Source organism: Salvelinus alpinus, chromosome 2, assembly GCF_045679555.1.
Source record: "Salvelinus alpinus chromosome 2, SLU_Salpinus.1, whole genome shotgun sequence".
Classification (NCBI taxonomy): Eukaryota; Metazoa; Chordata; class Actinopteri; order Salmoniformes; family Salmonidae; genus Salvelinus; species Salvelinus alpinus.
Window position 1 is genome coordinate 99,067,720 of NC_092087.1, and position 27,528 is coordinate 99,095,247.

At 44.9% G+C, this 27,528-nt stretch overlaps 1 pseudogene; it reads left to right on the top strand.

Annotated features, from left to right (window-relative positions):
* The first annotated feature begins 10,294 nt into the window (after window positions 1-10,294).
* Window positions 10,295-27,528, top strand: part of LOC139541971 (MICAL-like protein 2) — a 37,714-nt pseudogene continuing 20,480 nt past the window's right edge.

Below are 27,528 nucleotides of genomic sequence, written 5' to 3' on the forward strand. Positions count from 1 at the left end.
AGAGAGAGAGGCAGATGTAGAGGGAGAGAGAGAGGCAGATGTAGAGGGAGAGAGAGAGGCAGACAGACGTAGTGGGAGAGAGAGGCAGATGTAGAGGGAGGGAGAGAGGCAGACGTAGAGGGAGAGAGAGAGGCAGATGTAGAGGGAGAGAGAGAGGCAGATGTAGAGGGAGAGAGAGAGGCAGATGTAGAGGGAGAGAGAGAGGCAGATGTAGAGGGAGGGAGAGAGGCAGACGTAGAGGGAGAGAGAGGCAGATGTAGAGGGAGGGAGAGAGGCAGACGTAGAGGGAGAGAGAGGCAGATGTAGAGGGAGAGAGAGAGGCAGACGTAGAGGGAGAGAGAGAGGCAGATGTAGAGGGAGAGAGAGAGGCAGACGTAGAGGGAGAGAGAGAGGCAGATGTAGAGGGAGAGAGAGAGGCAGACAGACGTAGTGGGAGAGAGAGGCAGATGTAGGGGGAGAGAGAGAGGCAGATGTAGAGGGAGAGAGAGAGGCAGACAGACGTAGTGGGAGAGAGAGGCAGATGTAGAGGGAGGGAGAGAGGCAGACGTAGAGGGAGAGAGAGAGGCAGATGTAGAGGGAGGGAGAGAGGCAGATGTAGAGGGAGAGAGAGAGGCAGATGTAGAGGGAGAGAGAGAGGCAGATGTAGAGGGAGAGAGAGAGGCAGACAGACGTAGTGGGAGAGAGAGGCAGACGTAGAGGGAGAGAGAGGCAGACAGACGTAGTGGGAGGGAGAGAGAGGCAGACAGACGTAGTGGGAGGGAGAGACGTAGAGAGAGAGAGAGGCAGACGTAGAGGGAGAGAGAGAGGCAGACAGACGTAGTGGGAGGGAGAGACGTAGAGAGAGAGAGAGAGAGGCAGACGTAGAGGGAGGGAGAGAGGCAGACAGACGTAGTGGGAGGGAGAGACGTAGAGAGAGAGAGAGGCAGACGTAGAGGGAGAGAGAGAGGCAGACAGACGTAGTGGGAGGGAGAGACGTAGAGAGAGAGAGAGAGAGGCAGACGTAGAGGGAGGGAGAGAGGCAGACAGACGTAGTGGGAGAGAGAGGCTGACAGACGTAGTGGGAGGGAGAGAGAGGCAGACAGACGTAGTGGGAGGGAGAGACGTAGAGAGAGAGAGAGAGAGGCAGACAGACGTAGTGGGAGGGAGAGACGTAGAGAGAGAGAGTAGATTAGTTTCATATGAATCTGTTCTCCCCAGTCGGTTCAGGAGGAGAACCGTGGTGATCTCTCTTCTCCTAATAAGGAACTATTCATGTTTCTACTTCCTGACTGCTTCTCTGCATCAGGATTTGGCATTCAGTAAATATGAGCAATAGTGAATCATTTGTCATGTCCTCTTACATACAGATGTTCTCTCTCAATTCAAAGGGCTTTATTGGCGTGGGAAACATATGTTTACAATGCCAAAGCAAGTGAAATAGATAATAAACAAGAAATTAACAGTAAACAGTCACAAAAGTTTCAAAGGAATAGAGACATTTTAAATGTCATATTATTGCCATGTGCAGTGTTGTAACCATGAGCAAATAGTTAAAGTACAAAACTCTCAAATACACTCTCTCTCTCGCTCTCCCTCTCTCTCTCACACACACCTTTTGTATCTCTCTCTTTCCCTTGTGCAAACAAATGCCTGCTCTGGTGATATCTCCCAGTATCTCTCTCTTTCCCTTGTGCAAACACATGCCTGCTCTGGTGATATCTCCCAGTATCTCTCTCTTTCTCTTGTGCAAACACATGCCTGCTCTGGTGATATCTCCCAGTATCTCTCTCTTTCCCTTGTACAAACACATGCCTGCTCTGGTGATATCTCCCAGTATCTCTCTCTTTACCCTTGTACAAACACATGCCTGCTCTGGTGATATCTCCCAGTATCTCTCTCTTTACCCTTGTACAAACACATGCCTGCTCTGGTGATATCTCCCAGTATCTCTCTCTTTCCCCTTGTGCAAACACATGCCTGCTCTGGTGATATCTCCCAGTATCTCTCTCTTTCCCCTTGTGCAAACACATGCCTGCTCTGGTGATATCTCCCAGTATCTCTCTCTTTCCCTTGTGCAAACACATGCCTGCTCTAGTGATATCTTCCAGTATCTCTCTCTTTCCCCTTGTGTAAACACATGCCTGCTCTGGTGTTATCTCCCAGTATCCCATTAATCTGTAACTGCCTTAGAAAGAGAACGCTAACCACTGATTATGTTCCCTGTTATCACAGTAGTAGATACACTGTGGGTTGGGTCAGTCCCCATTACTGATAAACTAAGCTCTCAGACAGTGTTTTCATTGGCTCTGGGCGCAAACACACACACACACACACACACACACACACACACACACACACACACACACACACACACACACACACACACACACACACACACACACACACACACACACACACACACACACACACACACACACACACACACACACACACACACACACACACACACACACACACACACACACACACACACACACACACACACACACACACACACACACACACACACACACACACACACACAAACACACGGTGAAGGGCTAACTGTTTCCAGATGTGTCTGTCCAGTGCAGACATATATCAGAAAATGGAGGGAAGAAAAGAAGTGTGGAGAGGAGAGAGGAAGAGGGAGTGTGGAGAGGAGAGAGGAAGAGGGAGTGTGGAGAGGAGAGAGGAAGAGGGAGTGTGGAGAGGAGAGAGGAAGAGGGAGTGTGGAGAGGAGAGAGGAAGAGGGAGAGGAGAGAGGAAGAGGGAGTGTGGAGAGGAGAGAGGAAGAGGGAGTGTGGAGAGGAGAGAGGAAGAGGGAGTGTGGAGAGGAGAAAGGAAGAGGGAGTGTGGAGAGGAGAGAGGAAGAGGGAGTGTGGAGAGGAGAGAGGAAGAGGGAGTGTGGAGAGGAGAAAGGAAGAGGGAGTGTGGAGAGGAGAGAGGAAGAGGGAGTGTGGAGAGGAGAGAGGAAGAGGGAGTGTGGAGAGGAGAAAGGAAGAGGGAGTGTGGAGACGAGAGAGGAAGAGGGAGTGTGGAGAGATGAGAGGAAGAGGGAGTGTGTGGAGATGAGAGGAAGAGGGAGTGTGGAGAGGAGAGAGGAAGAGGGAGTGTGGAGAGGAGAGAGGAAGAGGGAGTGTGTGGAGAGGAAGAGGGAGTGTGGAGAGGAGAGAGGAAGAGGGAGTGTGGAGAGGAGAGAGGAAGAGGGAGTGTGGAGAGGAGAGAGGAAGAGGGAGTGTGGAGAGGAGAGAGGAAGAGGGAGTGTGGAGAGGAGAGAGGAAGAGGGAGTGTGGAGAGGAGAGAGGAAGAGGGAGTGTGGAGAGGAGAGAGGAAGAGGGAGTGTGGAGAGGAGAGAGGAAGAGGGAGTGTGGAGAGATGAGAGGAAGAGGGAGTGTGTGGAGATGAGAGGAAGAGGGAGTGTGGAGAGGAGAGAGGAAGAGGGAGTGTGGAGAGGAGAGAGGAAGAGGGAGTGTGGAGAGGAGAGAGGAAGAGGGAGTGTGGAGAGGAGAGAGGAAGAGGGAGTGTGGAGAGGAGAGGGAAAGAGGGAGTGTAGAGAGACGAGAGGAAGAGGGAGTGTGGAGACGAGAGAGGAAGAGGGAGTGTGGAGAGACGAGAGAAAGAGGGAGTGTAGAGAGAAGAGGGAGTGTGGTGGTTGTGTCGTTTAGGAGAGCCCTGTCAGATGCTCTCTGGTCCGCACACTCAAAGCATTTCCTGTCTGGATTTTAGGATTAGGAGGAGACGGGGGGGTCCAGTAGGGATGTTGATAGTGTGTGTGTGTGTGGGTAGGGGACAGACTGCAGTAGTTTTGTTTGGGGGGGGGGGGTGTTGATAGTGTGTGTGTACACTGCCAGCGCTCTTACAGGAACCCTTGGACTGTTTATTCCTCAGTCTGTTGCTCTGTCTAAGTGGACAGAGGTTAAACAGAGAGACTGTTCTAGAACATAACTACTCCTCTAAGTGGACAGAGGTTAAACAGAGAGAATGTTCTAGAACATAACTACTCCTCTAAGTGGACAGAGGTTAAACAGAGAGAATGTTCTAGAACATAACTACTCCTCTAAGTGGACAGAGGTCAGACAGAGAGAATGTTCTAGAACATAACTACTCCTCTAAGTGGACAGAGAATGTTCTAGAACATAACTACTCCTCTAAGTGGACAGAGGTTAGACATAGAGAATGTTCTAGAACATAACTACTCCTCTAAGTGGACAGAGGTTAGACAGAGAGAATGTTCTAGAACATAACTACTCCTCTAAGTGGACAGAGGTTAGACATAGAGAATGTTCTAGAACATAACTACTCCTCTAAGTGGACAGAGGTTAGACAGAGAGACTGTTCTAGAACATAACTACTCCTCTAAGTGGACAGAGGTTAGACAGAGAGACTGTTCTAGAACATAACTACTCCTCTAAGTGACAGAGGTTAGACATAGAGAATGTTCTAGAACATAACTACTCCTCTAAGTGGACAGAGGTTAGACAGAGAGACTGTTCTAGAACATAACTACTCCTCTAAGTGGACAGAGGTTAGACAGAGAGACTGTTCTAGAACATAGCTACTCCTCTAAGTGGACAGAGGTTAAACATAGAGACTGTTCTAGAACATAACTACTCCTCTAAGTGGACAGAGGTTAGACAGAGAGACTGTTCTAGAACATAACTACTCCTCTAAGTGACAGAGGTTAGACATAGAGAATGTTCTAGAACATAGCTACTCCTCTAAGTGGACAGAGGTTAGACAGAGAGAATGTTCTAGAACATAGCTACTCCTCTAAGTGGACAGAGGTTAGACAGAGAGACTGTTCTAGAACATAGCTACTCCTCTAAGTGGACAGAGATTAGACATAGAGGATGTTCTAGAACATAGCTACTCCAGCCTGTAGTACACACTGTCCTGACAAGCCTGTTGAGGTGGCAACACCAACACACCATTTGACTCCCACACAGTAGGAGGACTCTCTTATCCATGTTCAATCTGGCTGTACATGCTCTGTGCTTCCTGTGGTGCTCCCTTCACCTGTGTTTACTTCTCCAGCTACATCATCCTTAACCACCACATTACTCTTCCCTACTCCTAACCTCAACCATTAGATACCAACCTAACCACAGATCTAGGATCAGATTACTCTTCCCTACTCCTAACCCCAACCATTAGATACCAACCTAACCACAGATCTAGGATCAGATTACCCTTCCTTCCTAACCTGAACCATTAGATACCAACCTAACCACAGATCTAGGATCAGATTACTCTTCCCTACTCCTAACCCCAACCATTAGATACCAACCTAACCACAGATCTAGGATCATATTACTCTTCCCTTCTCCTAACCTCAACCATTAATGGGGCAAAACTAGTTAATATTACTGTAGTAGTTCCATATCTACCAGGAAACAGGATCTCAGATCAGTTTCTAGTTAATATTACTGTAGTAGTTCCTCCCATATCTACCTGGAAACAGGATCTCAGATCAGTTTCTAGTTAATATTACTGTAGTAGTTCCTCCCATATCTACCTGGAAACAGGATCTCAGATCAGTTTCTAGTTAATATTACTGTAGTAGTTCCTCCCATATCTACCTGGAAACAGGATCTCAGATCAGTTTCTAGTTAATATTACTGTAGTAGTTCCTCCCATATCTACCTGGAAACAGGATCTCAGATCAGTTTCTAGTTAATATTACTGTAGTAGTTCCATATCTACCAGGAAACAGGATCTCAGATCAGTTTCTAGTTAATATTACTGTAGTAGTTCCATATCTACCAGGAAACATGATCTCAGATCAGTTTCTAGTTAATATTACTGTAGTAGTTCCTCCCATATCTACCAGGAAACAGGATCTCAGATCAGTTTCTAGTTAATATTACTGTAGTAGTTCCTCCCATATCTACCAGGAAACAGGATCTCAGATCAGTTTCTAGTTAATATTACTGTAGTAGTTCCTCCCATATCTACCAGGAAACAGGATCTCAGATCAGTTTCTAGTTAATATTACTGTAGTAGTTCCTCCCATATCTACCAGGAAACAGGATCTCAGATCAGTTTCTAGTTAATATTACTGTAGTAGTTCCTCCCATATCTACCAGGAAACAGGATCTCAGATCAGTATCTAGTTAATATTACTGTAGTAGTTCCTCCCATATCTACCAGGAAACAGGATCTCAGATCAGTTTCTAGTTAATATTACTGTAGTAGTTCCATATCTACCAGGAAACATGATCTCAGATCAGTTTCTAGTTAATATTACTGTAGTAGTTCCATATCTACCAGGAAACATGATCTCAGATCAGTTTCTAGTTAATATTACTGTAGTAGTTCCTCCCATATCTACCAGGAAACAGGATCTCAGATCAGTTTCTAGTTAATATTACTGTAGTAGTTCCATATCTACCAGGAAACAGGATCTCAGATCAGTTTCTAGTTAATATTACTGTAGTAGTTCCTCCCATATCTACCAGGAAACATGATCTCAGATCAGTTTCTAGTTAATATTACTGTAGTAGTTCCATATCTACCAGGAAACATGATCTCAGATCAGTTTCTATTTAATATTACTGTAGTAGTTCCTCCCATATCTACCAGGAAACAGGATCTCAGATCAGTTTCTAGTTAATATTACTGTAGTAGTTCCATATCTACCAGGAAACAGGATCTCAGATCAGTTTCTAGTTAATATTACTGTAGTAGTTCCTCCCATATCTACCTGGAAACAGGAACTCAGATCAGTTTCTAGTTAATATTACTGTAGTAGTTCCATATCTACCAGGAAACAGGATCTCAGATCAGTATCTAGTTAATATTACTGTAGTAGTTCCTCCCATATCTACCAGGAAACAGGATCTCAGATCAGTTTCTAGTTAATATTACTGTAGTAGTTCCATATCTACCTGGAAACAGGATCTCAGATCAGTATCTAGTTAATATTACTGTAGTAGTTCCTCCCATATCTACCAGGAAACAGGATCTCAGATCAGTTTCTAGTTAATATTACTGTAGTAGTTCCTACCATATCTACCAGGAAACAGGATCTCAGATCAGTTTCTAGTTAATAGTACTGTAGTAATTCCTCCCATATCTACCAGGAAACAGGATCTCAGATCAGTATCTAGTTAATATTACTGTAGTAGTTCCTCCCATATCTACCAGGAAACAGGATCTCAGATCAGTTTCTAGTTAATATTACTGTAGTAGTTCCACCCATATCTACCAGGAAACAGGATCTCAGATCAGTATCTAGTTAATATTACTGTAGTAGTTCCTCCCATATCTACCAGGAAACAGGATCTCAGATCAGTATCTAGTTAATATTACTGTAGTAGTTCCTCCCATATCTACCAGGAAACAGGATCTCAGATCAGTATCTAGTTAATATTACTGTAGTAGTTCCATATCTACCAGGAAACAGGATCTCAGATCAGTTTCTAGTTAATATTACTGTAGTAGTTCCTCCCATATCTACCAGGAAACAGGATCTCAGATCAGTATCTAGTTAATATTACTGTAGTAGTTCCTCCCATATCTACCAGGAAACAGGATCTCAGATCAGTTTCTAGTTAATATTACTGTAGTAGTTCCATATCTACCTGGAAACAGGATCTCAGATCAGTTTCTAGTTAATATTACTGTAGTAGTTCCTCCCATATCTACCAGGAAACAGGATCTCAGATCAGTTTTTAGTTAATATTACTGTAGTAGTTCCTCCCATATCTACCAGGAAACAGGATCTCAGATCAGTTTCTAGTTAATATTACTGTAGTAGTTCCTCCCATATCTACCAGGAAACAGGATCTCAGATCAGTTTTTAGTTAATATTACTGTAGTAGTTCCTCCCATATCTACCAGGAAACAGGATCTCAGATCAGTTTCTAGTTAATATTACTGTAGTAGTTCCATATCTACCAGGAAACAGGATCTCAGATCAGTATCTAGTTAATATTACTGTAGTAGTTCCTCCCATATCTACCAGGAAACAGGATCTCAGATCAGTATCTAGTTAATATTACTGTAGTAGTTCCTCCCATATCTACCAGGAAACAGGATCTCAGATCAGTTTCTAGTTAATATTACTGTAGTAGTTCCTCCCATATCTACCAGGAAACAGGATCTCAGATCAGTTTCTAGTTAATATTACTGTAGTAGTTCCTCCCATATCTACCAGGAAACAGGATCTCAGTATGGTAGTGGGAAGGTGTCAGGTAACTTGGCAGGTTGGGCACACACACACACACACACACACACACACACACACATACACATACACACACACGCACGCACGCACGCACGCACGCACGCACGCACGCACGCACGCACACACACACACACACACACTCTCTCTCCTGGCAGGACAGGTAAGTAAAGGTAGAGCAGACCAGGGACCACCTGGTAGCTTTAAGGGCTCTCCACGGTGAATTTCTACCGCTTGTGTCGTGTTCCAAAAATGCAGTGGCACAAAAGTACGTTGAGAGTTACGCAAACGAACCCCCGTAGACCGTAGACTAACCCTTTAGTGTTACATAAAGCCACACCCTCGACTGTGAGTCAGCTGTTTTACTGCGTCTGCCTCCTTCATCTAGGCCAAGATCAGACACAGCTCGCCCTTCAAAAGGAAAGTCACAGGGTTTTGATGTCAAATTCACTACTGATATTTACCATGTTCTTGCAACAAAATCACTGTAATTGTAAATTCATGACTAGAGCATTGTTTTCTTTCTTTCTCCCTCTCTTCTCCCTCTTTATCCTCTCTCCCTCTTTACCCTATTTTCTCCCTCTTTACCCCTCTCTCCCTCTCTCTCTCTCTTCTCCCTCTTTACCCTCTTTACCCCTCTCTTCTCCCTCTCCCTCTCTCTTCTCCCTCTTTACTCCCTCTTTACCCCTCTCTCCTCCCTCTTTACCCTCTCTCCCTCTCTTTACTCCCTCTTTACCCCTCTCCCTCTCTTCTCCCTCTTTACCCCTCTCTCCCTCTCTTCTCCCTCTCTCCCTCTCTCTTCTCCCTCTTTACCCCTCTCTCCCCCTCTTCTCCCTCTTTACTCCCTCTTTACCCCTCTCTCCCTCTCTTCTCCCTCTTTACCCTCTCTTCTCCCTCTTTACCCCTCTCTCCCTCTCTTCTCCCTCTTTACTCCCTCTCTCTTCTCCCTCTTTACCCCTCTCTCCCTCTCTTCTCCCTCTTTACCCTCTCTCCCTCTCTTCTCCCTCTTTACCCCCCTCTCCCTCTCTTCTCCCTCTTTACCCCTCTCTCCCTCTCTTCTCCCTCTTTACTCCCTCTTTACCCCTCTCTCCCTCTCTTCTCCCTCTACCCTCTCTTCTCCCTCTTTACTCCCTCTTTACCCCTCTCTCCCTCTCTTTCCCCTCTTTACCCTCTCTTCTCCCTCTTTACTCCCTCTTTACCCCCTCTTCTCCCTCTCTTCTCCCTTTTTACTCCCTCTCTCCCTCTTTACCCTCTCTTCTCCCTCTTTACTCCCTCTTTACCCCCTCCTCTCCCTCTCTTCTCCCCCCCCCACAGAAACCTTTTCAGGTGTCAAATCAGTTGACTTAATCGGTTTGATTTATTCACACAAAAAAAACGCGTAGACGACTCTTGTAACTGATACTTGCCTTGTTCCTGCAACAAAATAATACTGTAATTGTAAATTCATACATAGAGCAATTCTTTCTTTCTCTCTCACCCTCTCTCTCTATCCCTCCAAAGAAACAGCCACGGACCGATGACGAGCGTCAATAGGGTGTAAATTGATATCAAGAAACTCCGATATCAGAAAACACCACCCCTTTTTCCGGAAAGTACCCGTTTGACTCCGCCCATTCTACGTCACGACAGGAAACCTTTTCAGGTATCAAATCAGTTTTTATTTGATTGCCAAACAGAATCAAGGATGTATATCAACACTAGATTGGTAACATACTATGTATTGGCCATTGAGAGGCTTCGAAGCCCCCGGTCGGCCATATTGGTACTCCCCAGTAGCAGTCATCCATAGGAACGAATGGAATTATACAGTAGTTCAATTAAATGTTTCAAGGACAAAATTACATGTATTTTGTTGTTGTTGTAGTGGGGACAGTAACATTAGTTATCTCCCCAAAATTATACTTTAAGAAAAATGTTTTTTTTATATATATATATATTTTTTTAAATGTTTAGCTCACATAATGTAAAGTATGCATTGTGGTGTCTGTAATAGAATAAAAGTGGTGTTAACGAATGTTGACGGTAATAAATTGATTTCTATATCTTCCAGAATATGTTTTCCATCGGTGGGGGAGTGGCAAGATGGAGGCGCGCAGGCTTCAACACTATGTGTTATCTAGTGTATTTATATAACTAATTGAACAGAACCACGCGGACGACTTTCTCTCTCTTTTTTTTTTATGAGGTTTCCCAGGTCATTCGTTAGAAGTTGGATCAAAACATTTTTTCCCGTAAGGGGGATTTCAGTCACTCGTCTATTTACTCAAGTTGTGAAAACTCAACTAGTTGCCGTCAGTTCGTGAACTTGGTTCGCGTCTTACCGCTTGCACTCGGTTCGGGATTTCGGGAGAGAACTAGGATGTCTGCGGTCAAAGCGCTGCAACAGTGGTGTAAGATCCAGGTTCAGGGTTACAGAGATGTCACGATCACCAATATGACAACGTCTTTCAGGGACGGGATGGCTTTCTGCGCCCTCATCCACCGAAACAGACCCGACCTCATGTAAGTAGAGGGCAGTATCGATAGAACTACTTCGAGAGTTGCGAAATTCTACGAGGAAGTTAAACTCGACAGTTTAAACAAAGAATGAGTCTTGATTTTTGTCTTAGTTCCTATGGTGACAGCGTAACCTGTATTTATTGCAACAAAGTAGCCCTTGTATGCAACACGAAATAAATATAATGTTAAAGTTTCCTTTCGTTGCCTGGAGGTAGTTCCCTGTCAGTAGCCTAACAACATGGACATGAAAACCCTACAACTCAACGTGGCAGTAAACATTTGCGCTTCCTTCCGATTTGTAAACTAATCCTCAAATTAGAAAAGGAATTTGACACGATTTCTGAGTAATAACAATATCTGTATATCAGTGTATAAAGCCTAGTCTTTTGTCAAATCTTTCTTTTAAAGATACAGTAGATTATAGGTTTACAGTAAACAGTTGATGACAGGGTAACCGTCTAAACACAACATGGACTATTTGAGATAATCAGTAGCCTAGGAAGTCTACTGTTTGAATGACAAGGCGTCTTTTCCACATGTTTCACTCAAAGGAGAACTCAGTCTACAGACCCAAATATATATTTATATAGAATCAGTGGAAAACTGGTGTGTGAATCAGTGGAAAACTGGTGTGTGAGACTGTGACTCTGAGTTGCATTGTGACATTATAATAACAGCAAAGTGAATCACTGGTCAGTAGATGGAGTGACATTATTGATGCTGTCATTATGGGTTGTGTGGTTCTCAAGTGAAGACGTTTTTGAATGATTCTACAAAAAGGAGTCTGAGCAAATGGAACGGCATGGCATCAACCTAATATGTGTTTCTTCTCCTCAGTGACTTTGATTCCCTGATGAAGGAGAATGTCTATGACAACAACCACCTGGTAAGTTACTGATGAACACACACACATACGCGTGATAGCGGGATGAAAAGGCCGTGGCTCGGGTGGTTGATGTCACAGGAAGGCCAAAAAGATCCTCAAGGACATCGGGTGCTGTAGGTGTCCTGAATGCGTTGGGCAGACCGCACCATCCTCTGGAGAGCCCTGCGGTTGCGGGCTGGGCAGTTGCCGTACCAGGCGATGATTCAGCCTGACAGGATGCTCTCAGGGTTTTAGGTGCCAAGACAAATTTCTTCAGCCATAGACTGCTATAGATTATACAGGCAGCTGAGTCTCACTACTCCTCACCCTAGACTACTATAGATTATACAGCCAGCTGAGTCTCCCCATAGACTACTATAGATTATACAGCCAGCTGAGTCTCACTACTCCTCACCCTAGACTACTATAGATTATACAGCCAGCTGAGTCTCACCATAGACTACTATAGATTATACAGCCAGCTGAGTCTCACCATAGACTACTATAGATTATACAGCCAGCTGAGTCTCACCATAGACTACTATAGATTATACAGCCAGCTGAGTCTCCCCATAGACTACTATAGATTATACAGCCAACTGAGTCTCACCATAGACTACTATAGATTATACAGCCAGCTGAGTCTCACCATAGACTACTATAGATTATACAGCCAGCTGAGTCTCACCATAGACTACTATAGATTATACAGCCAGCTGGGTCTCCCTACTCCTCACCATAGACTACTATAGATTATACAGCCAGCTGAGTCTCACTACTCCACACCATAGACTACTATAGATTATACAGCCAGCTGAGTCTCACTACTCCTCACCATAGACTACTATAGATTATACAGCCAGCTGAGTCTCACTACTCCTCACCATAGACTACTATAGATTATACAGCCAGCTGAGTCTCCCCATAGACTACTATAGATTATACAGCCAGCTGAGTCTCACCATAGACTACTATAGATTATACAGCCAGCTGAGTCTCACCATAGACTACTATAGATTATACAGCCAGCTGAGTCTCACTACTCCTCACCATAGACTACTATAGATTATACAGCCAGCTGAGTCTCACCATAGACTACTATAGATTATACAGCCAGCTGAGTCTCACTACTCCTCACCATAGACTACTATAGATTATACAGCCAACCGAGTCTCACCATAGACTACTATAAATTATACAGCCAGCTGAGTCTCACCATAGACTACTATAGATTATACAGCCAGCTGAGTCTCACCATAGACTACTATAAATTATACAGCCAGCTGAGTCTCACCATAGACTACTATAGATTATACATCCAGCTGAGTCTCCCCATAGACTACTATAGATTATACAGCCAGCTGAGTCTCACTACTCCTCACCATAGACTACTATAGATTATACAGCCAGCCGAGTCTCACCATAGACTACTATAGATTATACAGCCAGCTGAGTCTCCCTACTCCTCACCATAGACTACTATAGATTATACAGCCAGCTGAGTCTCACCATAGACTACTATAGATTATACAGCCAACTGAGTCTCACTACTCCACACCATAGACTACTATAGATTATACAGCCAGCTGAGTCTCACTTATCCACACCATAGACTACTATAGATTATACAGCCAGCTGAGTCTCACCATAGACTACTATAGATTATACAGCCAGCTGAGTCTCACCATAGACTACTATAGATTATACAGCCAACTGAGTCTCACCATAGACTACTATAGATTATACAGCCAGCTGAGTCTCACTACTCCACACCATAGACTACTATAGATTATACAGCCAGCTGAGTCTCACCATAGACTACTATAGATTATACAGCCAGCTGAGTCTCACTAATCCACACCATAGACTACTATAGATTATACAGCCAGCTGAGTCTCACCATAGACTACTATAGATTATACAGCCAGCTGAGTCTCCCTACTCCTCACCATAGACTACTATAGATTATACAGCCAGCTGAGTCTCACCATAGACTACTATAGATTATACAGCCAGCTGAGTCTCACCATAGACTACTATAGATTATACAGCCAGCTGAGTCTCACCATAGACTACTATAGATTATACAGCCAGCTGAGTCTCACCATAGACTACTATAGATTATACAGCCAGCTGAGTCTCACCATAGACTACTATAGATTATACAGCCAGCTGAGTCTCACTAATCCACACCATAGACTACTATAGATTATACAGCCAGCTGAGTCTCACCATAGACTACTATAGATTATACAGCCAGCTGAGTCTCCCTACTCCTCACCATAGACTACTATAGATTATACAGCCAGCTGAGTCTCACCATAGACTACTATAGATTATACAGCCAGCTGAGTCTCACTACTCCTCACCATAGACTACTATAGATTATACAGCCAGCTGAGTCTCACCATAGACTACTATAGATTATACAGCCAGCTGAGTCTCCCTACTCCTCACCATAGACTACTATAGATTATACAGCCAGCTGAGTCTCACCATAGACTACTATAGATTATACAGCCAGCTCAGTCTCACCATAGACTACTATAGATTATACAGCCAGCTGAGTCTCACCATGGACTACTATAGATTATACAGCCAGCTGAGTCTCACTAATCCACACCATAGACTACTATAGATTATACAGCCAGCTGAGTCTCACCATAGACTACTATAGATTATACAGCCAGCTGAGTCTCCCTACTCCTCACCATAGACTACTATAGATTATACAGCCAGCTGAGTCTCACCATAGACTACTATAGATTATACAGCCAGCTGAGTCTCACTACTCCTCACCATAGACTACTATAGATTATACAGCCAGCTGAGTCTCACCATAGACTACTATAGATTATACAGCCAGCTGAGTCTCACTACTCCTCACCATAGACTACTATAGATTATACAGCCAGCTGAGTCTCCCTACTCCTCACCATAGACTACTATAGATTATACAGCCAACTGAGTCTCACTACTCCTCACCATAGACTACTATAGATTATACAGCCAGCTGAGTCTCACCATAGACTACTATAGATCATACAGCCAACTGACTGTCACTCCAGACCATAAACTCCACCATTTTAGCACCAGTTCAGTGCATAGAGTGATATATCTAGGCCTAACAGTCTAGCACTATACTTCTGACATAGAACTACAGTAACATTCTAGCCTCTGGATTATTCTGACATAGAACTACAGTAACATTCTAGCCTCTGGATTATTCTGACATAGAACTACAGTAACATTCTAGCCTCTGGATTATTCTGACATAGAACTACAGTAACATTCTAGCCTCTGAATTATTCTGACATAGAACTACAGTAACATTCTAGCCTCTGAATTATTCTGACATAGAACTACAGTAACATTCTAGCCTCTGGATTATTCTGACATAGAACTACAGTAACATTCTAGCCTCTGAATTATTCTGACATAGAACTACAGTAACATTCTAGCCTCTGAATTATTCTGACATAGAACTACAGTAACATTCTAGCCTCTGGATTATTCTGACATAGAACTACAGTAACATTCTAGCCTCTGGATTATTCTGACATAGAACTACAGTAACATTCTAGCCTCTGGATTATTCTGACATAGAACTACAGTAACATTCTAGCCTCTGGATTATTCTGACATAGAACTACAGTAACATTCTAGCCACTGGATTATTCTGACATAGAACTACAGTAACATTCTAGCCTCTGAATTATTCTGACATAGAACTACAGTAACATTCTAGCCTCTGAATTATTCTGACATAGAACTACAGTAACATTCTAGCCTCTGGATTATTCTGACATAGAACTACAGTAACATTCTAGCCTCTGGATTATTCTGACATAGAACTACAGTAACATTCTAGCCTCTGAATTATTCTGACATAGAACTACAGTAACATTCTAGCCTCTGGATTATTCTGACATAGAACTACAGTAACATTCTAGCCTCTGAATTATTCTGACATAGAACTACAGTAACATTCTAGCCTCTGGATTATTCTGACATAGAACTACAGTAACATTCTAGCCACTGGATTATTCTGACATAGAACTACAGTAACATTCTAGCCACTGGATTATTCTGACATAGAACTACAGTAACATTCTAGCCTCTGAATTATTCTGACATAGAACTACAGTAACATTCTAGCCTCTGGATTATTCTAATTTAGAACTACAGTAACATTCTAGCCTCATGGAAAATATTAATGTTATTTCGAACAACCAATGAGCAACTCTGCCGTAAACCAGCTGCATATTGAACGTTGAGATTACCAGAGACCAGTTTCTATGTCATGACAAGGAGTTGAATGTTAGTTAAAGAGACTGGTACTCAGACTACACTACCCACAACTCTGTGTCATGACAAGGAGTGGAATGTTAGCTAAAGGGACCGGTACTCAGACTACACTACCCACAGCTCTGTGTCATGCAGGCCAGTTATTAATGATTGATGTAGTTGCCATAGTTACATGTCCTCTGAAAGCATAACAGGGCCATATCAACAGTTGGAAGTTACCCCCTTTCCTCAGGGCAGGGAGAGAGAATGGAGGTTTCCTCGGGGCAGGGAGAGAGAATGGAGGTTTCCTCAGGGCAGGGAGAGAGAAGGGAGAGTTAGCCTAGAGGTTTCCTCAGGGCAGGGAGAGAGAAGGGAGAGTTAGCCTGGAGGTTTCCTCAGGGCAGGGAGAGAGAAGGGAGAGTTAGCCTGGAGGTTTCCTCAGGACAGGGAGAGAGAAGGGAGAGTTAGCCTGGAGATTTCAACTGTGTGTGTGTGTCATGGCTGGCCTGCCTTCAGAAGTGAAAGTTGGATCATAGTAATGTTAACAGCTTTTTCTAGCTGTAGTGATGAACTGATAACAGTCAGCTGGTTTCAGACACAGACATGTTGTTTATCATGTTGTCACGGGATACAGCTCAAATGGCACCCTATTCCCTAAATAGTGCACTACTTTTCACCAGGGTCCATAGGGCTTGGGTCAAATGTAGTGGACTTTATAGGGAACAGGGCCCTACTTGGAATGCTGTTTATGGAGTAGCTCTTCTGTCCTTCCTTTCTCCTTCCATGGAGTCGGTGTTCCTGGAAATGGTGTGGATGAGGGGAGTCCTGCTACACACACACACACACACACACACACACACACACACACACACACACACACACACACACACACACACACACACACACACACACACACACACACACACACACACACACACACACACACATATACACACACCACACATATATATACATACACACACACACACACACACACGTTGACTGTTGAAACCCCCGGGCTTTCCATTCTTTCTCCCAGTCATGAGGAAGGAACATTTCTGACAGGAAAGTGAGGAATCTAACAGGAGAAATTCCCAAGAACTCCAGACTGTTGGTGGTCCTGCAATGGTTTCTCTTTCTGTCCTGTCTTTACATGTCTGTTTCTCTGTCCTGAATCATTGTGATCTGTCCTGTCTTGTCTGTTTCTCTGTCCTGAATCATTGTGATCTGTCCTGTCTTTACATGTCTGTTTCTCTGACCTGAATCATTGTGATCTGTCCTGTCTTGTCTGTTTCTCTGTCCTGAATCATTGTGATCTGTCCTGTCTTTACATGTCTGTTTCTCTGACCTGAATCATTGTGATCTATCCTGTCTTGTTTGTTTTCTTCTCCTACTTTTTTGTTCTGGTCTAAAAATGCAGCTTTAGAACCAGGCCAGCCTGCCAGGCCAGCTACTTCAGTTGCTCGGGCTGTATTCACACACACAGTCCATTAAAACCTACATAGCAGCTACTGTAAACAAGGAGTTAATCCACATTCTGCCGAGCAAATTCAGAAATTAGTGGACAGGGATTTCTCAAACACAGAAATAGTAACAAAGACATCTCTCTTTCTCACACAACAAAGTCACTTTACCAGCTATTCCAGTCATGTATGGTGTGGGAGTGTGGAATGAGAACAACGCTTTGTCTCTGAGTCTCTGCCTCTCGACCAATGGGAGTGTTGGAATGAGAACAACGCTTTGTCTCTGAGTCTCTGCCTCTATAGACCAATGGGAGTGTGGAATGAGAACAACGCTTTGTCTCGGAGTCTCTGCCTCTATAGACCAATGGGAGTGTGGAATGAGAACAACGCTTTGTCTCGGAGTCTCTGCCTCTATAGACCAATGGGAGTGTGGAATGAGAACAACGCTTTGTCTCGGAGTCTCTGCCTCTATAGACCAATGGGAGTGTTGGAATGAGAACAACGCTTTGTCTCGGAGTCTCTGCCTCTCGACCAATGGGAGTGTTGGAATGAGAACAGCGCTTTGTCTCTGCCTCTCGACCAATGGGAGTGTTGGAATGAGAACAGAGCTTTGTCTCTGAGTCTCTGCCTCTATAGACCAATGGGAGTGTTGGAATGAGAACAACGCTTTGTCTCTGAGTCTCTGCCTCTATAGACCAATGGGAGTGTGGAATGAGAACAACACTTTGTCTCTGAGTCTCTGCCTCTATAGACCAATGGGAGTGTGGAATGAGAACAACACTTTGTCTCTGAGTCTCTGCCTCTATAGACCAATGGGAGTGTTGGAATGAGAACAACGCTTTGTCTCGGAGTCTCTGCCTCTCGACCAATGGGAGTGTTGGAATGAGAACAACGCTTTGTCTCGGAGTCTCTGCCTCTCGACCAATGGGAGTGTGGAATGAGAACAACACTTTGTCTCTGAGTCTCTGCCTCTATAGACCAATGGGAGTGTGGAATGAGAACAACACTTTGTCTCTGAGTCTCTGCCTCTATAGACCAATGGGAGTGTTGGAATGAGAACAGACCAGTCCCTGAGTCTCTGCCTCTATAGACCAATGGGAGTGTTGGAATGAGAACAGTGCTTTGTCTCTGAGTCTCTGCCTCTATAGACCAATGGGAGTGTGGAATGAGAACAACACTTTGTCTCTGAGTCTCTGCCTCTATAGACCAATGGGAGTGTTGGAATGAGAACAGTGCTTTGTCTCTGAGTCTCTGCCTCTATAGACCAATGGGAGTGTTGGAATGAGAACAGACCAGTCCCTGAGTCTCTGCCTCTATAGACCAATGGGAGTGTGGAATGAGAACAACACTTTGTCTCTGAGTCTCTGCCTCTATAGACCAATGGGAGTGTGGAATGAGAACAACACTTTGTCTCTGAGTCTCTGCCTCTATAGACCAATGGGAGTGTGGAATGAGAACAACACTTTGTCTCTGAGTCTCTGCCTCTATAGACCAATGGGAGTGTGGAATGAGAACAACACTTTGTCTCTGAGTCTCTGCCTCTATAGACCAATGGGAGTGTGGAATGAGAACAACACTTTGTCTCTGAGTCTCTGCCTCTATAGACCAATGGGAGTGTGGAATGAGAACAACACTTTGTCTCTGAGTCTCTGCCTCTATAGACCAATGGGAGTGTGGAATGAGAACAACACTTTGTCTCTGAGTCTCTGCCTCTATAGACCAATGGGAGTGTGGAATGAGAACAACACTTTGTCTCTGAGTCTCTGCCTCTCGACCAATGGGAGTGTGGAATGAGAACAACGCTTTGTCTCCTGAGTCTCTGCCTCTCGACCAATGGGAGTGTGGAATGAGAACAACGCTTTGTCTCTGAGTCTCTGCCTCTCGACCAATGGGAGTGTGGAATGAGAACAACACTTTGTCTCCTGAGTCTCTGCCTCTCGACCAATGGGAGTGTGGAATGAGAACAACGCTTTGTCTCTGAGTCTCTGCCTCTATAGACCAATGGGAGTGTTGGAATGAGAACAGACCAGTCCCTGAGTCTCTGCCTCTATAGACCAATGGGAGTGTTGGAATGAGAACAGACCAGTCCCTGAGTCTCTGCCTCTATAGACCAATGGGAGTGTTGGAATGAGAACAGACCAGTCCCTGAGTCTCTGCCTCTCGACCAATGGGAGTGTTGGAATGAGAACAGACCAGTCCCTGAGTCTCTGCCTCTCGACCAATGGGAGTGTTGGAATGAGAACAGACCAGTCCCTGAGTCAGCAGATCTCCATATCTACAGTGTATTGTAGCATCGTTCTGTCAATCTTGATAACAATATCTAAATCACATGGTATTAGTCACATGCTTGGTAAACAACAGGTGCAGACTAACAGCTGATTGGTCCTTCCCAACAAGGCAGAGAGAAAGAACATAGACAAGTAGTACAACAGTAATCACACGTCAATAAACCCAATGAGTAACGATAACTTGGTTATATACACAATAATGATAACTTGGTTCTATAGATAACTTGGCTCTATACACAATGAGTAACGATAACTTGGCTCTATACACAATGAGTAATGATAACTTGGCTATATACACACTGAGTAACGATAACTTGGCTCTATACATAATGAGTAACGATAACGTGGCTCTATACACAATGAGTAACGATAACTTGGTTCTATACACAATGAGTAATGATAACTTGGTTCTATAGATAACTTGGCTCTATACACAATGAGTAATGATAACTTGGCTCTATACACAATGAGTAATGATAACTTGGCTATATACACACTGAGTAACGATAACTTGGCTCTATACACAATGAGTAATGATAACTTGGCTCTATACACAATGAGTAATGATAACTTGGTTCTATAGATAACTTGGCTCTATACACAATGAGTAATGATGACTTGGTTCTATAGATAACTTGGTTCTATACACAATGAGTAATGATAACTTGGCTATATACACAATGAGTAATGATAACTTGGTTCCATACACAATGAGTAACGATAACGTGGTTCTATACACAATAATGATAACTTGGTTCTATAGATAACTTGGCTCTATACACAATGAGTAATGATAACTTGGCTCTATACACAATGAGTAATGATAACTTGGCTATATACACACTGAGTAACGATAACTTGGCTCTATACACAATGAGTAACGATAACTTGGCTCTATACACAATGAGTAACGATAACTTGGCTCTATACACAATGAGTAACGATAACTTGGCTCTATACACAATGAGTAACGATAACTTGGCTATATACACAATGAGTAACGATAACTTGGCTCTATACACAATGAGTAACAATAACTTGGCTATATACATAATGAGTAACGATAACGTGGCTCTATACACAATGAGTAACGATAACTTGGTTCTATACACAATGAGTAACGATAACTTGGCTCTATACACACTGAGTAACGATAACTTGGCTCTATACACACTGAGTAACGATAACTTGGCTATATACACAATGAGTAACGATAACTTGGCTATATACACAATGAGTAACGATAACTTGGTTCTATACACAATGAGTAATAATAACTTGATTCTATAGATAACTTGGCTCTATACACAATGAGTAATGATAACTTGGTTATATACACAATGAGTAATGATAACTTGGCTATATACACAGGGTACCAGTACTGAGTCCATGTGCAGAGGTAAGAGGTAATGGAGGTCCTATGTAGATAGTCTGGGTAGCTATTGCTTAACTATTTAACTATTTAGCTAACTATTTAACAGTCTTATGGCTTGGTGGTAGAAGCTGGTCAGGGTCCTGTTGGTTCCAGACTTGGGCCATACGCACTCTCCTCTGTAGTGCCTTGTGGACGGTTGCCAAGCAGTTGGCAGCACGGCAAAATGCTCTCAGCGGTGCTGCTGTAAAACTTTAAGGATCTGGGGACCCAGGCCAAGACATTTCAGTCTCCTGAGGGGGGAGAGGCGTTGTCGTGCCTTCTTGTTCTGTGTTCCCAGGCATTCCAACCTTCTTGATATCTCTTTGTTCCCAGGTGTTCATACCTTCTATGTATCTGTGTGTTCCAGCCTTCTATGTATCTGTGTGTTCCAGCCTTCTATATATCTGTGTGTTCCAGCCTTCTGTGTGTTCCAGCCTTCTGTGTATCTGTGTCTTCCAGCCTTCTGTGTATCTGTGTCTTCCAGCCTTCTGTGTATCTGTGTGTAACAGCCATCTGTGTGTTCCAGCCTTCTGTGTATCTGTGTGTTCCAGCCTTCTGTGTATCTGTGTGTTCCAGCCTTCTGTGTATCTGTGTGTTCCAGCCTTCTGTGTATCTGTGTGTTCCAGCCGTCTATGTATCTGTGTGTTCTAGCCTTCTATGTATCTGTGTGTTCCAGCCGTCTATGTATCTGTGTGTTCCAGCCTTCTGTTAATCTGTGTGTTCCAGCCTTCTGTGTATCTGTGTGTTCCAGCCTTATGTGTATCTGTGTGTTCCAGCCTTCTGTATATCTGTGTGTTCCAGCCTTCTATGTATCTGTGTGTTCCAGCCGTCTATGTATCTGTGTGTTCCAGCCGTCTATGTATCTGTGTGTTCCAGCCTTCTATGTATCTGTGTGTTCCAGCCTTCTATGTATCTGTGTGTTCCAGCCTTCTATGTATCTGTGTGTTCCAGCCTTCTATGTATCTGTGTGTTCCAGCCTTCTATGTATCTGTGTGTTCCAGCCTTCTATGTATCTGTGTGTTCCAGCCTTCTATATATCTGTGTGTTCCAGCCTTCTATGTATCTGTGTGTTCCAGCCTTCTATATATCTGTGTGTTCCAGCCTTCTATGTATCTGTGTGTTCCAGCCTTCTATGTATCTGTGTGTTCCAGCCTTCTATATATCTGTGTGTTCCAGCCTTCTATGTATCTGTGTGTTCCAGCCTTCTATGTATCTGTGTGTTCCAGCCTTCTATGTATCTGTGTGTTCCAACCTTCTATGTATCTGTGTGTTCCAGCCTTCTATGTATCTGTGTGTTCCAGCCTTCTATGTATCTGTGTGTTCCAACCTTCTATGTATCTGTGTGTTCCAGCCTTCTATGTATCTGTGTGTTCCAGCCTTCTATGTATCTGTGTGTTCCAGCCTTCTATGTATCTGTGTGTTCCAGCCTTCTATATATCTGTGTGTTCCAGCCTTCTATATATCTGTGTGTTCCAGCCTTCTATGTATCTGTGTGTTCCAGCCTTCTATGTATCTGTGTGTTCCAGCCTTCTATGTATCTGTGTGTTCCAGCCTTCTATGTATCTGTGTGTTCCAGCCTTCTATATATCTGTGTGTTCCAGCCTTCTATATATCTGTGTGTTCCAGCCTTCTATGTATCTGTGTGTTCCAGCCTTCTATATATCTGTGTGTTCCAGCCTTCTGTGTATCTGTGTGTTCCAACCTTCTATCTATCTGTGTGTTCCCAGGCGTTCCGGGTAGCGGAGGATGAGTTGGGGATCCCAGCTCTGTTAGATGCTGAGGACATGGTGGCCCTGAAGATACCAGACAGACTCAGTATTCTGACATATGTCTCACAATACTACAACTACTTCCATGGCAAATCACCTAGTGAGTAGTACACATACACACATATATATTAAGTAAACATGTGCAAGCATACGTACACATGACATGCTGCCCACATGATACTCACATGCTGCCCACATGCTGCCTACATGATACTCACATGCTGCCCACATGATACTCACATGCTGCCCACATGATACTCACATGCTGCCCACATGATACCCACATGCTGCCCACACGCTGCCCACATGATACTCACACGCTGCCCACATGATACTCACACGCTGCCCACATGATACTCACATGCTGCCCACACGCTGCCCACATGCTGCCCACATGATACTCACACGCTGCCCACATGATACTCACACGCTGCCCACATGATACTCACACGCTGCCCACATGATATGGGCACACATACTGTGATGAACTTTGTGATCAAGTTGTGTGTGTGTGTGTGTAGTTGGCGGCATGGCGGGGATAAAGCGTCCAGCGGAGGCGTCCACAGAAGAGGGGCCTTCTGGGAAAAAGAACCAAGCAGTTGTCTCCAAGGTCTTCCCTGCCTCTTCCCCCTCTAAATCCGCTACAGAGAACCGCCCTCCCTCCTCCTCCTCACCCAAAGCCTCAACCAGACCAGACAGGGCAGCGCAGGTAAGGATCTCCTTTAAATAGTCTCTCCAGGGTTTCACAGCCCTGTTCCTGGAGATGACCTCCTGTAGGGTTTCCCAGCCCTGTTCCTGGAGATGCCCTCCTGTAGGGTTTCCCAGCCCTGTTCCTGGAGAGATGCCCTCCTGTAGGATTTCCCAGCCCTGTTCCTGGAGAGAGGCCCTCCTGTAGGGTTTCCCAGCCCTGTTCCTGGAGAGTGCCCTCCTGTAGGGTTTCCCAGACCTGTTCCTGGAGAGATGCCCTCATGTAGGGTTGCCCATCCCTGTTCCTGGAGAGATGCCCTCCTGTAGGATTTCCCAGCCCTGTTCCTGGAGATTCCCTCCTGTAGGGTTGCCCAACCCTGTTCCTGGAGAGAGGCCCTCCTGTAGGGTTTCACTCCGGCCCAGTTCCTGGAGAGATGCCCTCCTGTAGGGTTTCACTCCGGCCCTGTTCCTGGAGAGATGCCCTCCTGTAGGGTTTCACTCCGGCCCTGTTCCTGGAGAGATGCCCTCCTGTAGGGTTTCCCAGCCCTGTTCCTGGAGAGATGCCCTCCTGTAGTGTTTCACTCCGGCCCAGTTCCTGGAGAGATGCCCTCCTGTAGGGTTTCACTCCGGCCCTGTTCCTGGAGAGATGCCCTCCTGTAGGGTTTCACTCCGGCCCAGTTCCTGGAGAGATGCCCTCCTGTAGGGGTTCACTCCGGCCCAGTTCCTGGAGAGATGCCCTCCTGTAGGGGTTCACTCCGGCCCAGTTCCTGGAGAGAAGCCCTCCTGTAGGGTTTCACTCCGGCCCAGTTCCTGGAGAGATGCCCTCCTGTAGGGTTTCACTCCGGCCCAGTTCCTGGAGAGATGCCCTCCTGTAGGGTTTCACTCCGGCCCAGTTCCTGGAGAGATGCCCTCCTGTAGGGGTTCACTCCGGCCCAGTTCCTGGAGAGATGCCCTCCTGTAGGGTTTCACTCCGGCCCAGTTCCTGGAGAGATGCCCTCCTGTAGGGTTTCACTCCGGCCCAGTTCCCGGAGAGAGGCCCTCCTGTAGGGGTTCCCAGCCCTGTTCCTGGAGAGATGCCCTCCTGTAGGGTTTCACTCCGGCCCTGTTCCCGGAGAGATGCCCTCCTGTAGGGGTTCACTCCGGCCCAGTTCCTGGAGAGATGCCCTCCTGTAGGGTTTCACTCCGGCCCAGTTCCTGGAGAGATGCCCTCCTGTAGGGTTTCACTCCGGCCCAGTTCCTGGAGAGATGCCCTCCTGTAGGGGTTCCCAGCCCAGTTCCTGGAGAGATTCCCTCCTGTAGGGTTTCACTCCGGCCCAGTTCCTGGAGAGATGCCCTCCTGTAGGGTTTCACTCCGGCCCAGTTGTAACCAGCCTGATTCATCTTATTAACAAGCTAATTATTGTTACTAGTTGTTATTTTTGGACTATTGCATTTGGGTATTTGATTCTTGATGGATATTGATGTTGTAGTGCATTGTTGAAGAGTTATTAGCAAAGCAAGCATTTCACTGTACCTTGTGCACGTGACCAATACACTTTGATTTGATTCTATTGTCAAAGCCGATGTCAGATAATTAGCTCAATGTAACGAGTTGAGGAATACAATAAGATTCTCCTCTTTTCTAGTGTAGGTTTGTAATTCAACATTTTTTGTTTTCTGTTTTGTTTCTAGCGATTAGTAATAAAAATAATCATTGTTTCACGGACCCACTGTAGTACCTCCAATAACCCCTAGGGGGCTGCGGCCCCTAGGTTAAATACTCCTGAGCCTGTTGTAACTAACAGAAGGCTAATCTGTCCCTCCCCCCCAGAAGGATGTGTTGTCGGAGCGCTCCAATAACCCATAGGGGGCTGCGACCCCTAGGTTAAATACTCCTGAGCCTGTTGTAACTAACAGAAGGCTAATCTGTCCCCCCCCCAGAAGGACGTGTTGTCGGAGCGCTCCAATAACCCCTAGGGGGCTGCGGCCCCTAGGTTAAATACTCCTGAGCCTGTTGTAGCTAACAGAAGGCTAATCTGTCCCCCCCCCAGAAGGACGTGTTGTCGGAGCGCTCCAATAACCCATAGGGGGCTGCGACCCCTAGGTTAAATACTCCTGAGCCTGTTGTAACTAACAGAAGGCTAATCTGTCCCTCCCCCCCAGAAGGATGTGTTGTCGGAGCGCTCCAATAACCCATAGGGGGCTGCGACCCCTAGGTTAAATACTCCTGAGCCTGTTGTAACTAACAGAAGGCTAATCTGTCCCCCCCCAGAAGGACGTGTTGTCGGAGCGCTCCAATAACCCCTAGGGGGCTGCGGCCCCTAGGTTAAATACTCCTGAGCCTGTTGTAGCTAACAGAAGGCTAATCTGTCCCCCCCCCAGAAGGACGTGTTGTCGGAGCGCTCCAATAACCCCTAGGGGGCTGCGGCCCCTAGGTTAAATACTCCTGAGCCTGTTGTAACTAACAGAAGGCTAATCTGTCCCCCCCCCAGAAGGACGTGTTGTCGGAGCGCTCCAATAAGACGGGGACTCTGAGCAGTAAGTGTTCCGTGTGTAATAAACACGTTCATCTGGTCCAGAGACACCTAGTGGATGGGAGGCTGTATCACAGGAGCTGTGCCAGGTAAGACTTCTTCACCACGTTAACGCCATCCAAATGTAACATGTATTACTGTAACAATCTAGCCTGTATCACAGGAGCTGTGCCAGGTAAGACTATTTCACCATGTTAATTACTCCACCATGTGTTATTTTACCAGTCACCTATTGAAAGGGTTAACTACAGTTGAAGTCAGAAGTTTACATACACTTAGGTTGGAGTCATCAAAACTCGTTTTTTCAACCACTCCACAAATTTCTTGTTAACAAACTATAGTTTTGGCAAGTCGGTTAGGACATCTATTTTGTGCATGACACAAGTCATTTTTCCAACAGTTGTTTACAGACGGATTATTTCACTTATAATTCACTGTATCACAATTCCAGTGGGTCAGAAGTTTACCTACACTAAGTTGACTGTGCCTTTAAACAGCTTGGAAAATTCCAGAAAATTATGTCATGGCTTTAGAAGCTTCTGATTGGCTAATTGACATCATTTGAGTCAATTGGAGGTGAACCTATGGATGTATTTCAAGGCCTACCTTCAAACTCAGTGCCTCTTTGCTTGACATCATGGGAAAATCAAAAGAAATCAGCCAATACCTCAGAAACAGTGAGCAATTTCCAAATGCCTGAAGGTGCAACGTTCATCTGTACAAACAATAGTATGCAAGTATAAACACCCTGGGACCACGCAGCCGTCATACCGCTCAGGAAGGAGACGCATTCTGTCTCCTAAAGATGAACATACATTGGTGCGAAAAATAACAAATCAATCCCAGAACAGCAGCAAAGGACCTTGTGAAGATGCCGGAGGAGTAAAACGAATCCTATATCGACATATCCTGAAAGGCCGCTCAGCAAGGAAGAAGCCACTGCTCCAAAACCGCCATAAAAAAGCCAGACTACGGTTTGCAACTGCACATGGGGACAAAGATCGTACTTTTTGGAGAAATGTCCTCTGGTCTGATGAAACAAAAATAGAACTGTTGGCCATAATGACCAATGTTATGTTTGGAGGAAAAAGGAGGAGGCTTGCAAGCCGAAGAACACCATCCCAACAATGAAGCATGGGGGTGGCAGCATCATGCTGTGGGGGTGCTTTGCTGCAGAAGGGACTTATGCACTTCACAAAATAGATGGCATCATGAGGAAGGAAAAGTATATAGATATATTGAAGCAACATCTCAAGACATCAGTCAGGAAGTTAAAGCTTGGTTGCAAATGGGTCTTCCAAATGGACAATGACCCCAAGCATACTTAAAAAGTTGTTGCAAAATGGCTTAAGGACAACAAAGTCAAGGTATTGGAGTGGCTATCACAAAGCCCTGACCTCATTCCTATAGAAAATTTGTGGGCAGAACTGAAAAAGCGTGTGCGAGCAAGGAGGCCTACAAACCTGACTCAATTACACCAGCTCTGTCAGGAGGAATGGGTCAAAATTCACCCAACTTATTGTGGGAAGCTTGTGGAAGGCTACCCAAAATGTTTGACCCAAGTTAAACAATTTAA